Raw genomic sequence first — 15,253 nt, forward strand, 5'->3', positions numbered from 1 at the left:
ATTGACATGGTATGTGAGTTTGATACAGATGATTGGGGTGTGGGCTCAGGGCTGGTGGTTTGTATATCAAAGGTGCACTTACAAGAGAGTCATTTACTATTGCTATTAATTAGCTAACTCTGGGAGAGTCAGCATCTCTGGGATCGAGGCCCCAAATACCAGAGTGTCAAAACTACAGAAAAGAAGAAAATACAATCAACAGAAATATTCTACAAATCAGATGAGGCCTTTGTATTTTATCACCAACCCCTGGCTTCCTAGCTCAAATTGCCATTTTTAGGACAGCGAATCTAAACTTTAGGACATCTGTCTTTCCTCTTTTGTTCACCGGAGACTTTAGGGAGGTCATCCTGACCTCAAGAAAATAAAAATTCCAGGGCGCTTGGGTGGCTCAGTTGGTTACACATCCCACTTTGGCTCAGGTCATGATCTCACAGCTTGTGGGTTCGAGCCCTGCGTCAGGCTCTGTGCTGACAGCTCAGATTCTCTCTCTCTGCCCTTACCCTGCTCATGCTTGCTCTCTCGCTCTTCCTATCTCTCAAAAATAAATAAACATTAAAAAAAAGAAAATAAAAATGCCTTGTCTTCAAGGGAAGGAGTGCACAGCAGGAACAAGGCATTAAGCAGTGAAGAGGCTCTCTTAGATCCTTTTTACTAAAGGGAACAATTATATGTAATGAATGGGACAACCAATGGGGTACATGCTTCACCTAACCGCCAGCGCTGTTGTGTATTCTACCAGATTCCAGACTGGTGGCTCCACTCCTCATGCTGAATGTCAGCAATGACGCAAGTTTGCTGTCTTACGACAGAGCCCACTCCAATGTTGTAACATTTTTAATAAAAGATTGGNAAAGTCAGACGTTCTCCTAAGAGAGGCCTTTAGACTCAATCATTGAAACGTGCTTCTAGATCGAGCCGCTACCCAGTTATCCGTTAACAAAGGAGCTGTTATTTTATCATTCTCTTCTATGATACTAGCCCCATGTCAACGTTGTGTAAGGTCCCAGGTTTTAAACTCTGGAAGACATGGAAGAGTCTTACAACTTCAATAATTGCTCCATGACAGTCCTCCATCCTACATGATGGGCAGAATAAATTAATACACCGGACAGAATAAATTAAAGCAGCACCTCTTGGATCCACCTTACCCTCGCCTTTTCTGGCAAATCTCAGATATACAAGAAGAGTTGATGAAATACCTTTTCCAACTCTTTCATTCACCGTAACTATGTAGGGAAGTCACACTTGTTAGCAGGTTAGCCACTGCACTCATTTTACGAATGCAAAAAACATCTCCAAAAGTGTCTTTTTCACTTATAATTTAATGGACTCTGATTCTTACAGCTCAGGTTTTTTTAATGTTTATTTAGTTTGAGAAAGAGAGTGTGAGCAGGGGAGGGGCAGAGAGAGAGGGAGAGAGAGAGAATCCCAAGCAGACTCCATGCTGTCAGCACAGAGCCTGACGTGGGGCTTGATCCCATGAATCGTGAGATCCTGACCTGAATTGAAATCAACAGTCGGACGCTTCACAACTGAGCCACCCAGGCGCCCCTCAGCTCAGATGTTTTCATCATCCCTGGGCTTCCTCTCTCCAGAAACGCATACTTGGTAGCTTTGGAAGGAGGAGTGTCTTCTGCCACCATCACTAGTTCTTCCACTCAGGGATGTGAACTAATCCCCACCATGATCAGGTATATCTCATGATGCTCTTTCCGGACCAAAATAGAAATTTTCCAGGGGCACCTGGGTCACTTAGTCTGTTGGGCATCCGACTTCAGCTTGGGTCATGATCTCTCAGTTCATGAGTTCAAGCCCCGCGTTGGGCTCTGTGCTGACAGCTGGGAGCCTGGAGCCTGCCTCAGACTCTGTGTCTCCCTGTCTCTTTGCCCCTTCCCCGCTCACAGTCTGTCTCTCTTTTTCAAAAATAAATAAATATTTTAAAAAACCCACAGAAATTTCCTAATGAGTTGACACTTATTGGGAGAGGAGAACCAAAATTAGTTGATTATCAAAAGCATCAATTTTAATAATAATAATAACAAAAGTTATACCTAAATTTTGCTGAAATCTAAGTTTTTGTCAGGCACTGGATGAAGTAATTTATTTTTTTTTAATTACTAAGTTCTTTAAATTTTTTTTAATGTTTTTATTTATTTCTAGGAGAGAGAGAGAGAGACAATGTGAGCAGGGGAGGGTCAGAAAGAGAGGGAGTCACAGACTCTGAAACAGGCTCCAGGCTCTGAGCTGGCAGTCAGCACAGAGCCCGACGCGGGGCTCAAACCCACGAACCGTGAGATCATGACCTAAGCGAAAGTCGGACGCTTAACCGACTAAGCCACCCAGGCGCCCCAGGATGAAGTCATTTAATATAATATCTCATGCGATTTTCTGAATCACACAGGTAGATGCCATGGGTAACAGTACTTTGTTAATGATCACATTGGGTCTTAACGCACAATTACACTTGAAAAAAAATTGTTAGCAAATAAGAGAGTAAATTTCCAAAGCAAGAGGGTCTCATCAACCTCCCAGGTGCCTAAACACGCTGATGTGCTGTCTCCCATAAAACCAAAACAAAATAATAAATCACAAATTACGTGTGTAGACATTTGCTATATTTTTTTGTATTGTTGTCTGCACCCCAAGGGAAACAGCTCCAGGAATCCTGGGAATTGCGGTCAATATCAGGGCAGCCCTGGCTCCCGTATTGATGATCCTAACCGTGTCTTCGCCCCGCGTGCCCTGGATCGTGTATGGAATCTTCTCCATCCTCGCTGGTCTTGTTGCCCAACTCCTTCCTGAAGCCAGGAGTCAGCCGCTGCCTGACTCCATCCAGGACGTAGAAGAGGAGGGAGTGAACCCCCTGGCTGTCCCTTAGGGGAGTCCTAGGTCTGTGGTGAGGAAGGCAAAACATGAGCTGAGCCCACTGTCCCCCAGCCTTAGACCTAGACTATTCCATGTGGCCTGTGCCTTTGGTTTAGCTCCAGTCTTACATTTTCCAGACTCCCCAGACTTCTGACTCCCCCACAGCTTCCTCGATGGCACAGACTAGCTCTTCCCAGCCCACAACAGTAGGTTTCGTGGTGAAGAGGCCAAAATTAGGTGCCTTCGTGTGACCAACACACCCCTAAGGTATTTCACTCACACACACACACACACGTACACACACACACACACACACAGATTCTAACACCAGGCTCTCATCCCTCAAACCCTGACAGTGCCCGGCCCAGGGAGTGCCGTCAGCTTTCTAGGACTGCTGATTCTTGTAGGCCTGCATTAATCCGATTCTCCAGAGAAACAGTACTAGTAGGATATGTACCTATACAGAGAGAGATCTATTTTAAGGAACTGGCTCACAAGACTGTGGAGGCTGGCACATTCAAAACCTGTGAACAGGCAACAGCCTGGAGACCCAGGGAAGGTTCTAAAGAAGAGACAATTTCCCCAGCCTGAAGGCAATGTGGAGGCAGACTTCCTTTTTCCTAGGGGGTCAGTGGGGAGGAAGGTCTGTCTGTTTCCTTTAAGGCCTTCAACTGATTAGATGAGCTCCCCCTCCCATCCCTGCCCCACCTACCACATTATGGAGGAAAATGTGCTTTACCCAAAGCACCCAAACATCACATAACTGTCTTTAAATAAATGACTAGTGTGATGTCATAGCCTAAACCAAAAAATATTCTAATTAATGAAAAGTCAAATGGAATAAATAAACCATAATTTTCAATAGAAAACTTGGCTACAAAATCTTGGAATAAAAAATGTTATGAACAGTAAAACACAAATGCCAGAAATTTAAAGAGAGGCCAGTTTGAGTAATGCCCATTTAAAACCACTGTTGGGCAAAACCTTAACAACTTAAAAGCAAAAACAAGAAAAATATTCAGGAAAATGATAAAAATGATTGACTTTTATTGGTGGACTTTTGTTACTTTCCTCATTATAATTTTCAAAGTATTCAAGGTTTAAACAAAAAGTATATAAAATTTCAAAATATTGTGTCAAAAATAAAAGAGCAGGGCGCCTGGGTGGCTCATCAGTTAAGCATCTGACTCTTGGTTTTGGCTCAGGTCATGATCTCACAGGTTGTGGGTTTGAACCCCACAGCAGGCTCTGTGCTGACAGTGTGGAGCCTGATGAGATCCTGTCTCCCTTTCTCTCTGCCCTTCCCCTGCTTTCTCTCTTTCTCAAAAATAAATTATTTAAGTAAATAATTTATTTATTTTTGAGAGAGAGAGAGACACACAGAGTATGAGTGGGGGAGGGTCAGAGAGACAGGAGACAACAGAATCCGAAGCAGGCTTCAGGCTCTGAACTGTCAGCACAGAGCCTGATGCAAGGCTCGAACCCACGAACTGTGAGATCATGACCTGAGCTGAAGTCGGCCACCTAGCCAACTGAGCCACCCAGGCAACCCCCCCCACAAATGTTTTAATAAAAAAAAGAGCAAACGACAAAATGAACAATTTTCAAAATACACTTTTAATATCTGCCAAGAAAAAGAATAAATAATTCAACAGAAAATGGGTAAAAGGCAGAACATTAAATTTTCAAAAGAAAAAAGCCACAGGGCTAATAAACTTATGGAAAGCCATATAAAACCCACTAGAAATTAAAGTCATACAAACAAAATGGAATATCAGCTTTTATTTTCCAAAGATCAAAACTTAAAGTGTGCTCATTGTTAAAGTCGGTGAGAGTGTAGTTAAATAGAAATTCATTATTCAATAGCAGAATAATAAAATGGTTCATGCTAGAAGGCTGCTAAAAACACAATTTGGCATCATATCAAGAGCCTTGAAGTAAGTCTTCACTAATTCAGTCATCATTTGTTGAGCATGTAGTAACTACCATGCATACAAAAAGCACTCCACATGCAGAGATGAAATGAAAACATAGGCATAAACAGAGGTAATGATATATATCTTCGTGCATATGCACATGTGTAGGCTCATATTTTTATTTTCCATAAGTCACCATAATTTTAATTTAAGTCCCGATCTCCAGGGCGCCTGGGTGGCTCAGTCAGTTAAGCAGCCAACCTCGGCTCGGGTCATGATATCCCACTTGGTGTGTTCGAGCCTCGCATCAGGCTCTGTGCTGACAGCTTAGAGTCTGGAGCCTGCTTCAGATTCTGTGTTTCCCTCTCTCTCTGGCCCCCCCTCAACTCTTGTGTGCTCTGTCAAAAATAAGTAAACATTAAAAAAAGGGTTAGCATGAATTTCGCTTCTTTGGTTTTGGCTGGAACCATAATAAATCAGAGACAGCTACAATTTTCTCTCTGGACTTATCATGATGATGGAAAGAGATTTAATAGGTAGAAATGACTAGATCTGGAATGGAGTGAAGGTAAAGGGAGAGTGAAAGGGGATCGTAAAGGCTTTCACTTGGGTAAGTGGGTGGGTGGGAGTACCATTTACAGAGACAGACGAGAGGGGCAAGTGTTTGAAGGAGAAAGCAGCAGTGATACATTCCTCCTCTCTTGCAGTTCTGCTAGCCATTCCTAGTGTCCACTCTGCTGGCTCCATCTTCTCAATGCTCTATTTAAGATCAGAGTCAAGTGGTTCATGAGATTGAGCCCCACATCAGACCCCACACGAACAGCACAGAGCCTGCGTAGGATTCTCTCTCTCCCTCTCTGTCTGCCTCTCCCCAACTCCTGTGTACGCTTTCTCTCTCTTTCCACCCCTCTCAAAACAAATAAGCTTTAAAAAATATAACAAAATAAAATCAGAGTCAAAAGAGCTCATCCTTAGCCCTCTTCTCTCCTCCTTTGACTTAACCATGGTTGGTGCTCTTGACATTAATAGGGACTTTACATGCACCCGTACCTGCAATGTTTCCAGCGCAGACTTTCTGTTTAGTCTAGACAAGGATTTCAAATGCCAACTGGAAAACCCTACCTAGATAACCCCAACAAATGATGGAAAGCAAGCATACATTTGCTCCTCTTATATTCTGGTTTTAGGGAATGTCCACACAGATGCGCAATAAAAACAATTAGGACTCAATCTGATTTAATATTCCTAAATTCAATATTCAATGATACAAAAAAAAATCTGGTGATAAAAATAATCACCATATAATACCGCCATAAGATATCTCTTGAAATCATTTCTTTACCTCCACCCATAGTGACACAACTTTAAGACCTTCATACCTCACACAGACTATTGCAGTATTTTTCCAACTAGGTCTCCTTGACTCCTTGACTCTCCTTGACTTCCTCTTTCTTTTTCCACTCACCTGTCAGTGATTTTTTTTTATAAAACACACGAGACTATGACACTCCTCTTTTGAAAACCTTTTGATAGCCCTTTAGTATCTGTGCCAAAGCCAATTTAATCATTAAGCATGGCAAGCACGTGCCTGCGGCATTGAATACTTCTAAAACATTTTCTTTTTTCTTTATAAAAATTTTTTTAATGTTTATTTATTTTCGAGAGAGAGAGAGACAATGTGAGTGGGGGAGAGAGAGAGAGAGAGAGAGAGCAAGAGAGAGAGAGAGAATCCCAAGCAGGCTCCATGCTCAGTGAAGAGCCCAACATGGGGCTCAATCCCATGACCCTGGGATCATGACCTGAGCCAAAAACCAAGAGCGTTGGTTGAACGCTCAACCAACTGAGCCACCCAGGTGCCCCCCTGTTATCTTGGCATAATTATTCAGTCCCTTCTTATTACCAAAAGTGCCTCAGTTTCGCTTTTATGATCATCCTACCTAAGGCCTTTCTTTTCAGGTCAAGCACTAGAAGTGAGTCATTGAATTAGACATGAGCTCTCACAATATGGGAGGAAACCCGGAAGATACACCAGCGCAATTTTCACTGTGGGCTCAGAAATCCAGTATCAGAAAGAATTATGAAGACAGCTTCTTGAGCAGTCCTGTCCTCCACACCACCCCCTCAACCCAAACACCAGCTAAATATCTTCTGAGCTGCGGAAGGAGCGTCTGAGAGGAAGCAGCAAGGGAGTAGGAGCTGATCAAGAACTGATCAGGGTCCATGCCCCACCCTCCAAAATGGGGAGATGAACTCTCCCATGTAGCCAGAAGTCAAAGGTTTAAGGAAGTGCATTCATCTAAAGAATCTGAAAACAATAATACAACTTACTAAGTCAGCCTCTGTTCTATTATCACCATGCATCAGCAATTTTATTATTTTTTACTTTTTTTTTTTAACATTTATTCATTTTTTAGAGACAGAGCGCAAGTAGGGGAGGGGCAGAGAGAGAGAAGGAGACACAGAATCCAAAGCAGGCTCCAGGCTCTGAGCTGTCAGCACAGAGTCCAATGCGGGGCTCGAACTCAACGAACTGTGAGATCATGACCTGAGCCAAAGTCAGACATGTAACCGACTGAGCCACCCAGGGGCCCCCTGTATCAGCAATTTTTAATAATGTAAGTGATAAACTCTTCCTTCCCAACCGGAATAAAAAAAAACAAACCACAACTTTTTCAGTCCAAGTTCTAGACAATAGATGTGATTATTGTTAAGTTTGGGAAATATATCTGTAGGCCTTAAGTTAGCACAGTTTTGTTGTCTCTTCATAGATATTGGTTGTATCCAGGGTGGCTCAGTCGGATAGGCGTGCGACTTGGGCTCACGTCATGATCTCACGGTCCGTGAGTTCGAGCCCTGCATTGGGCTCTGTGCTGACAGCTCAGAGCCTGGAGCCTGCTTCAGATTCTGTGTCTCCGTCTCTCTCTGCCCCTCCCCCGCTCGCACTCTGTCTCTCTCTCTCTCTCTCAAAAATAAAATAAAAACATTAACAAATTTAAAAAAATAGATATTGTGTCCACATAGACATTGATTTGGAGGACTGCCTGACATCCGGTGGCCCCAGAGATCTGTGGACCCAGCTACAATCATTCTTTCCAAGAAGTTCATGAAGATTTACAATCATACCAGCTCCCTCCGGGCACTATTGTGCCTTCCGTCCCTGTGTCATGACCTATTCCTGCCTTTCCGCAGCGGGTTCAAACAAATGATGAAAGCATAGTGATTGGAACGATAAAGAACTTGAACTCGAATTACTTAAATTATGTCATTTTGTGTGGCCACTTGGCGTCTTATCTGTGTTTAAAATTTAAAACAACAAAACAATGCCACCTGAGACATAACATTTTTGTCTGGGAAGTGAACATTTCATTTCATGTGATGAAATATTTTACTGAACTTGAATAATATTTTTCAACTGGAACGTACATTTTTTAAGCACTAAGCTCTTTTAAAACCAAAGACTACATTAAGAAACACAAAATGTTATGTCAGTGGGACAATAGTGATTGCTTCTATTGAACTTTTGCTGATGTTTCCATTTTGTCCTGTCTGGGCTTTTGGGGGCGGGTTGTTTGTTTTGTTTTTGTTTGTTTTACCTACTGGACAATTATTTACATAAAATATCATTTCAGGCTGCAACCAATGGATCAAAGGTCAAACTGCAAGGTAGGATAAAAACTATTGAGCAACTAGTAGCACTTTGTATTAGATGTTTTTTGGTTTTTTAAAATTTTTTTAAAGTTTATTTATTTTTGAGAGAAAGAGAGGGCACACGTCGGGGAAGGACGGAGAGAGGGAGAGAGAGAGAATTCCAAGCAGGTTCCACCCCTTGCACAGAGCCCGACCTCGGGCTCAAGCTCACGACGGTGAGATCATGACCTGAGTCAAAATCAAGAGTGGGACACTTAACCAACTGGGCCACCCAGGCGTCCCATGTATTAGTCGTTTCACGTATTTGAATTTCAATTAAAAATAGTTTTTCATTGTCTATTAATTCTGGCTATGATTATTATTTGCTTATTCCGTGATTATTACCGAAAATAGTTTTGCCATATACAAGATGAAGGGCTTAAAATATGATCTATTCCGGGTGACATATATGCTAAGTTCTGCCCCCCTAAAATTGGGGAACTGAAGGTAGAAACGAATTTGTGCAAGACTCCCAATGGGGAACTTTGTCACTTGACAGCACTCTAGATGTCCCCCTACCACAAAGGTAGGGAAGAGGTGAAGTATGGATGGCTAAACGACAGGAAGGGTGTGAAGGCCGACCCAAGCCTCTCGAGAGAACAGCAAGAGCTAAGAACCGATGGCATGGAGAAGGGCACTTGTGGGGATGAGCACTGGGTTAACGTTATATGGAAACCAACTTGACAATAAACTATTTGTAAAAAAAAAAAAAAAGTGCTGATGGGCTGATGGCTGGAAGGAGTTTCAGAGTCTTGAGGAGGGTGCCCCCAGCTGGACAGTGGTGTGAACTGCACCTCTTCCTCCACAAGGTGCTCGCGACAGGCGGAACGGGGCCTTCACCAGAGGCGGAGGCAAGCAATGGAGCAGAGGAAATAGGTCCGACTCCACCCTCTTCCGTGTCACTCACGGTATCACCCAGGAGCAAAAGAAAGAAAAGAAAATCCTCTGAAATCACTCGCCTTACAACTGAAATAACTGAGCACCGATTCTGTCTGCCATCAGGCAGAACTGGGACTCTCTAAACAGACGGAAAGTTATATTTTTTCGAAGTTCTGTTCTCGCACGGCCTAGTTACTTGGCTTTGAAGGAAATCTCTTCTGCAATTCTCACATTCGTGTTGAGCAAAATCCAAATAACACCCGTGCCCCCCCCCCCAACAGAATTCATTTTTCTATCTGCCAACAGAATCGCTACGACAGCCCAGCCATATGTGGGCCAGAGACGCTGTGGTTTTCTGTGCTGTGGGCGTCGCCTAGAGGCCGAGCTGCTCAGGGACTCTTTCTATTGTTGACTCCCCAGAAACTATCATGGCGGCCGGAAAATGGTGAGCGTGGTGGAAACTGCTGTGTATTGCCTACATGTGTGATGTGCTGCCCACTCCCCACTCTCTTCAGGACCGAAGGATGAATTTTCCACCTGCTAGGAGTGTTCACGGCTGGTAGCTCCCAACTGAGACCCTCTCTGGTAGGGTCACCCCTTGTCTCTGGCAGCCTGTGGCCACCAGCCAATGAATACAGAAACCCTCTATTAAATGACTGGCCTTCTGTCCTCACTGCAGGACAACCCCGTAAGGGTTATTGCAGTTTCCGAGCTCCCCGTAGGCTGGCTCAGGCCTTCGCAGTGACAGCATCGCTGCTCAATTCTCTCTGCCAGGTTCTGCTTCCTCATCTTCCCCCAGTGAACTTCCGGCCTGAAAACCTCCATCTCAGAGTCTGCATCCCCAGAAGCCTGCTCTCCAACAGTAGAACATGTTCTGGGGCCTTCTGGAAGAATACAAGCAAGGATCCAAGACCATAAGGTATACTGCAGCCATTTGCTCTTTTGTCTACCTGACTTCTTCACCTCCTGACCTGCAAGAATCATATGCTTCTGGAGAACTGGCCTGTCATGTTATTTTAAAGCTGATGTTGGGGCGCCTGGGGGGCTCAGTCGGTTAAGCGTCCAACTTCGGCTCAGGTCATGATCTCGCGTTCATGAGTCGGAGCCCCGCGTCCGGCTCTGTGCTGACAGCTTGTAGCCTGGAGCCTGCTTTGGATTCTGTGTCTCCCTCTGTCTGCCTCTCTCTCATGTAAACTCCATCTCTCTCAAAAATAAACTTTAAAAAAAAAAAAAGACATTTCTGGGGGAGATTGAAACTGCAATTAAGTCTCATTAAAAAAAGAGGGGGGGTGCCTGGGTGGCTTAGTCAGTTGAGTGTCTGAGTTTGGCTCAAGTCATGATCTCATGGTTCGTGAGTTTGACCCCTTCATCGAGCTCTTTGCTGACAAGCTCAGAGCCTGGAGCCTGCTTCAGATTCTGTGTCTCCCCCCCTCTCTCTGCCCCTCCCATGATCATGCTCTGTCTCTCTCTGTCTCTCAATGATAAATAAACATCAAAAAAAATTTTTTTTAAAGAAAAAAAGCTGATGTAATGAAGCCCTAAATCCATCTGTACTCATCTACTCCAGGATCGGACAGTCGCTTAAACCAGTAAATCCCTCACTTTGCTTGCTGTTGAGTTTTCCATCCCTTGCAACTAAGAGAGTCCTAAGACTCTGGAGGCTCTGGAAATATCTAAAGAAAGAGACTCCGAGAAGCTTCTAAAGGGTTATTTCTCCATCGCTGGAGGATGACAGATCAGTTCAGTCACGGTACATATGCATCTTTCCACGCTTTTCTTAATATTATATCTGCCAGGGCCCTCGCGTCTCTGCTACCCCATCCTTCCTGGGCCCAGCCTTGCTGAGTAGTAGTCGTGAGTGTGAGCCCCCTTTCATGAATGCCTTATGAGCGGTTTTCCTAGTGCACGGTGAAGTCCCACGGCTCTGGGAGAGGTGCCTTGGGGCGGCCCTGGGGGGCGTGGAAGAAGGACCCCTCAGCTTCCGCATGTGAGTGCAACATACTGACACTTTGCACTCTGTCCCCCTTGGGCTGAGATGGTGGTGAAAGCGCCCCAGACTGGGCCCCCACAGCTGCCCTCCTCGCAGGTGTGAGTGTCCGGGCCAGCTCGGCTGCACCCACGACAGGGTGGCCTCTGCCACGTCTGTCCTGAAAGGCTGATTCGTGCCAAAGAGATTCTGATGTTCTGAGGCTCCCTAACCCCTCCCCAGACTGAGTTTTCCCCCCATCTCCCGGCAGGAGGACACAACTGTGCCTTCCGTTCTGAGTAGACACCGCGTGTGGGTGGACACAGCTCAGCATCTGAAGACTGCCGAGCACTTCGATCCCAAACGTGCTACAGATCAGCTTCCAAAGTTTATCCTACCTGCTAATACCTACTGCTACCCACCTCCGAGCCAGGCCCACGGTTAGGGTCACAGGCAGATTCTGCCTCTGCTGGTGAGGCCGGGGCTGATGGTGTCTTTGACCCCTGCCCACATTGCCGTGGTTATGCATCTTTGGCCCTTAAGTACTCTCGTCCCCTGGTTTTTCTGGGTTCATCATACAGCAGGTCTTGGTCTCAGTTTCCTTATTCTGCCAAGTGGAGACATCACTGCGATAATCATTTACCCACTTAAAGTACTGGATAGAGCAGGCTGAGTGGGGCAGCTGTCTAAGGGGCCCCAGAGCCTGTAATGAAGGTGATAAACCAATGGAACAGGATGAAGGTTCTAGATGAAGGTCCTAAACTGTTTAAAACAGTGCCGAGAAAACATGAGCACTCTGTGAATGTCACTATTATTATTTTTTAATGTTTATTTCTGAAAGAGAGAGAGAGAAAAACAGAGTTGGGGGGGGTACAGAGAGAGACGTGGAGACACAGAATCCGAAGCAGGCTCCAGGCTCCGAGCTGTCAGTCAGCACAGAGCCCGACGTGGGGCTGGAACCCACGAACTGCAAGATCATGATCTGAGCCAAAGTCTGATGCTTGATTTACTGAGCTCCATTCTTATCCCTTTTATACATCAGGCGGCTCGATGACGTTATGCTTGAGGAGAGGGCTTTGCTGCTAACGTAACGTGGAAGCCGCTCTTCTGGAAAATCGGTGGAAGCCACAGTGGCCTCGTCTTTCTGACTCAGGACTTCTCACTGCCGCCCTGGTCACTGCTCGTGGGTTCCGGCAAAGGTGAAGGACGCCATCATTCGTCAAGAGGAAAAGACAGGGGAGCTGTGGGCTCAGTTGCTTTTTTCAAAAGCCCTTCTTTGGAAGCAGGGGCATCTCCAAATGATTCCTTGACAAAGCATCACCCCCACCGCTATAAACTCAAATACGCTTCAACTCTGGAGCTGAACCTGAAGCCATCTGTCTGAAAACAAATATAAAAGCTGATCTTTTATTTTTAACCTGGCAAACGGGATAATCTGAGTTACCAAAATATTTCTTAAAAAACAAAAACCACCAGAATCAAGCAAAAAAGCCCAAACCACTTCCTCTGTGTCAGGAAGCAGCACAGGGTTCAAAAATAGTTAGTTGCCTTCTCTTTAAAGACTCTGCTTAGAGGACCACGGGGGTGGAGGAGGGGGAAAAAAGATTACTGAGAGGGAGGGAGGCAAACCATAAGAGACTCTTAAATATAGAGAGCAAACTGAGGGTTGATGGGGGCAGGGGAGAGGGGAAAGTGGGTGATGGGCATTGGGGAGGGCACTTGTTGGGATGAGCACTGGGTGTTATATGGAAACCAATTTGATAATAAATTATGTATTTATTACTTTTATTATTATCTTTTAACATTTATTTAATTTTGAGAGAGAGACAGAGTGAGTCAGGGAGGAGCAGAGAGAGAGGGAGACACAGAATCTGAAGCAAGCTCCAGGCTCCAAGCTGTCAGCACAGAGCCCGACATGGGGCTCGGACTCACAGACTGTGAGATCATGACCTGAGCCGAAGTCAGCCACTTAACCGACTGAGCCACCCAGGTGCCCCCACCCCCAATAAATTATATTTTTAAAAAATTAAAAAATAAAGAGTCGGCTTAGCCAACAATTGGCTTCAACAGCACTGGGAACAGAAACTTTGAGAGAATGGAACCTTAGGTGGCTCAAATAGCCTTCTCGGAATTTGTATAACCATTTATTGTTCTGCTAAAGAGACAAAAGAAGTTCTGGTAGGAACAGTATGGAGGTCAAAAGGCTCTATGACCATCAGAAAGCAGTGTTCAATCCCCACTCCCCCTACATTGTGCTGGACCATGTGTGATTATACGCATTCAAGTCCTACATATTCAGATGTCATCCTTCCCTTTAAAATCTTACTATTTTTAGGGGCGCCTGGGTGGCTCAGTCGGATGGGCGTCCGACATCAGCTCAGGTCATGATCTCACGGTTGGGGGGTTCAAGCCCCACGTCGGGCTCTGTGCTGACACCTCAGAGCCTGGAGCCTGCTTCTTATTCTGCATCTCTGTCTCTCTCTGCCCCTCCCCTGCTCACGCTCTGTCTCTCTCTCTCAAAAATGAATAAACACTCAAAAAAAAAAATCTTACTTTTTTTGGAAGCCTCATGCACTGTTGGTGGGAATACAAGCCGAAGCAGCCACTGTGGGAAACAGTTTGGAGCTTCCACAAAAAATTAAAAATAATCCATAAAAAAGAACGAAATCTTGCCATTTGCCACAACATGGATGGAGCTATAATGTTAAGTGAAAAGAGTCAGTCAGAGAAAGACACATACCATATGATTTCACTTGTGTGTGGAATTTAAGAAGCAAAATAAGTGAGCAAAGGGAAGAGAGAAAGAGAGAGAAACCAAGCGAAGAGAACAAACTGGTGGTTCCCGGCAGGGAGGCGGGTGAGGAGTAGGTGAAATAGGTGATGGGGATTAAGAGTACACATCTCATGATCAGCACTGAGTAACGTGTAGAATTGTCGACTCACTATACTGTACACCTGAAACTAATATAACGCTGTATAATTATATTTGAACTAAAAATATAAACTTTTTTAATCTTTTTTTTTTTTTAGAGACAGAGAGAGACATGTTGAGCAGGAGAGGGTCAGGGAGACAGGGAGATACAGAATCTGAAACAGGCTCCAGGCTCTGAGCTGTCTGCACAGAGCCCAACGCGGGGCTCGAACCCACGAACCATGAGATCATGACCTGAGTCAAAGTTGGACGCTTAACTGACTGAGCCACCCAGGTGCCCCTAAAAATATAAATTTTTTAAAAATCAAAAATATATACATTTCCATAAAAAATGTTACGCTTTTTGAGATAGAGAGAATCAAACAGGCTCCATACCCACCACGGAGCCCGATGCGGGGCTCAATCTCATGATCCTAGGGTCATGACCCTAGCGAAAATCAAGAGTCAGATGCTCAATTGACTGAGCCACCCAGGCGCACCCAAATGCTACTCTTTTGACCAAGCGCCCCTCTCCTGCATGAGCTCAGGACATCCAGTTCTCTCCCAAGGTTGTCCAGAGGACATGGACAGGGAACCCCTGAGCAGTGCTCTTTCCTCGCAGCTCTCTTGGGTACGACAGCGCATGTGCTGGCTCCTTCATTCCCCTTCTCCAGACAAGACTTGAGAATAACGAAAGGGAATTATAAGCCTTAGACAAACACTTCAAACCAGGAACTGGGGGGCAGCTTATCTCTACTCCTGGCGTCCCAGGGGACTCCCCTCTGTCCATTTCCCCCCTCGGCCCCTGGCCTGCTGCCTGAGCAGAGGACTTCCTTCTCTTTATTCAACTGGCATCCCTGGCTCACGTGTTTTCTACTCCCTAAGTCCCGCTCCCAGTCAGCGAATCAGCGAAACCAGATCCCTTTACCAATCCCTCTACTTAATCTGGGCAGGACGTATTTCTGAAATTTTCCTGAATTTAGCCTCTCAAGCAGTAAGCCACACACCTGGATGGTGTGCAGCACC

Source organism: Crocuta crocuta, unplaced genomic scaffold (genome assembly GCF_008692635.1).
Source record: "Crocuta crocuta isolate KB4526 unplaced genomic scaffold, BGI_CrCroc_1.0 scaffold53, whole genome shotgun sequence".
NCBI lineage: Eukaryota > Metazoa > Chordata > Mammalia > Carnivora > Hyaenidae > Crocuta > Crocuta crocuta.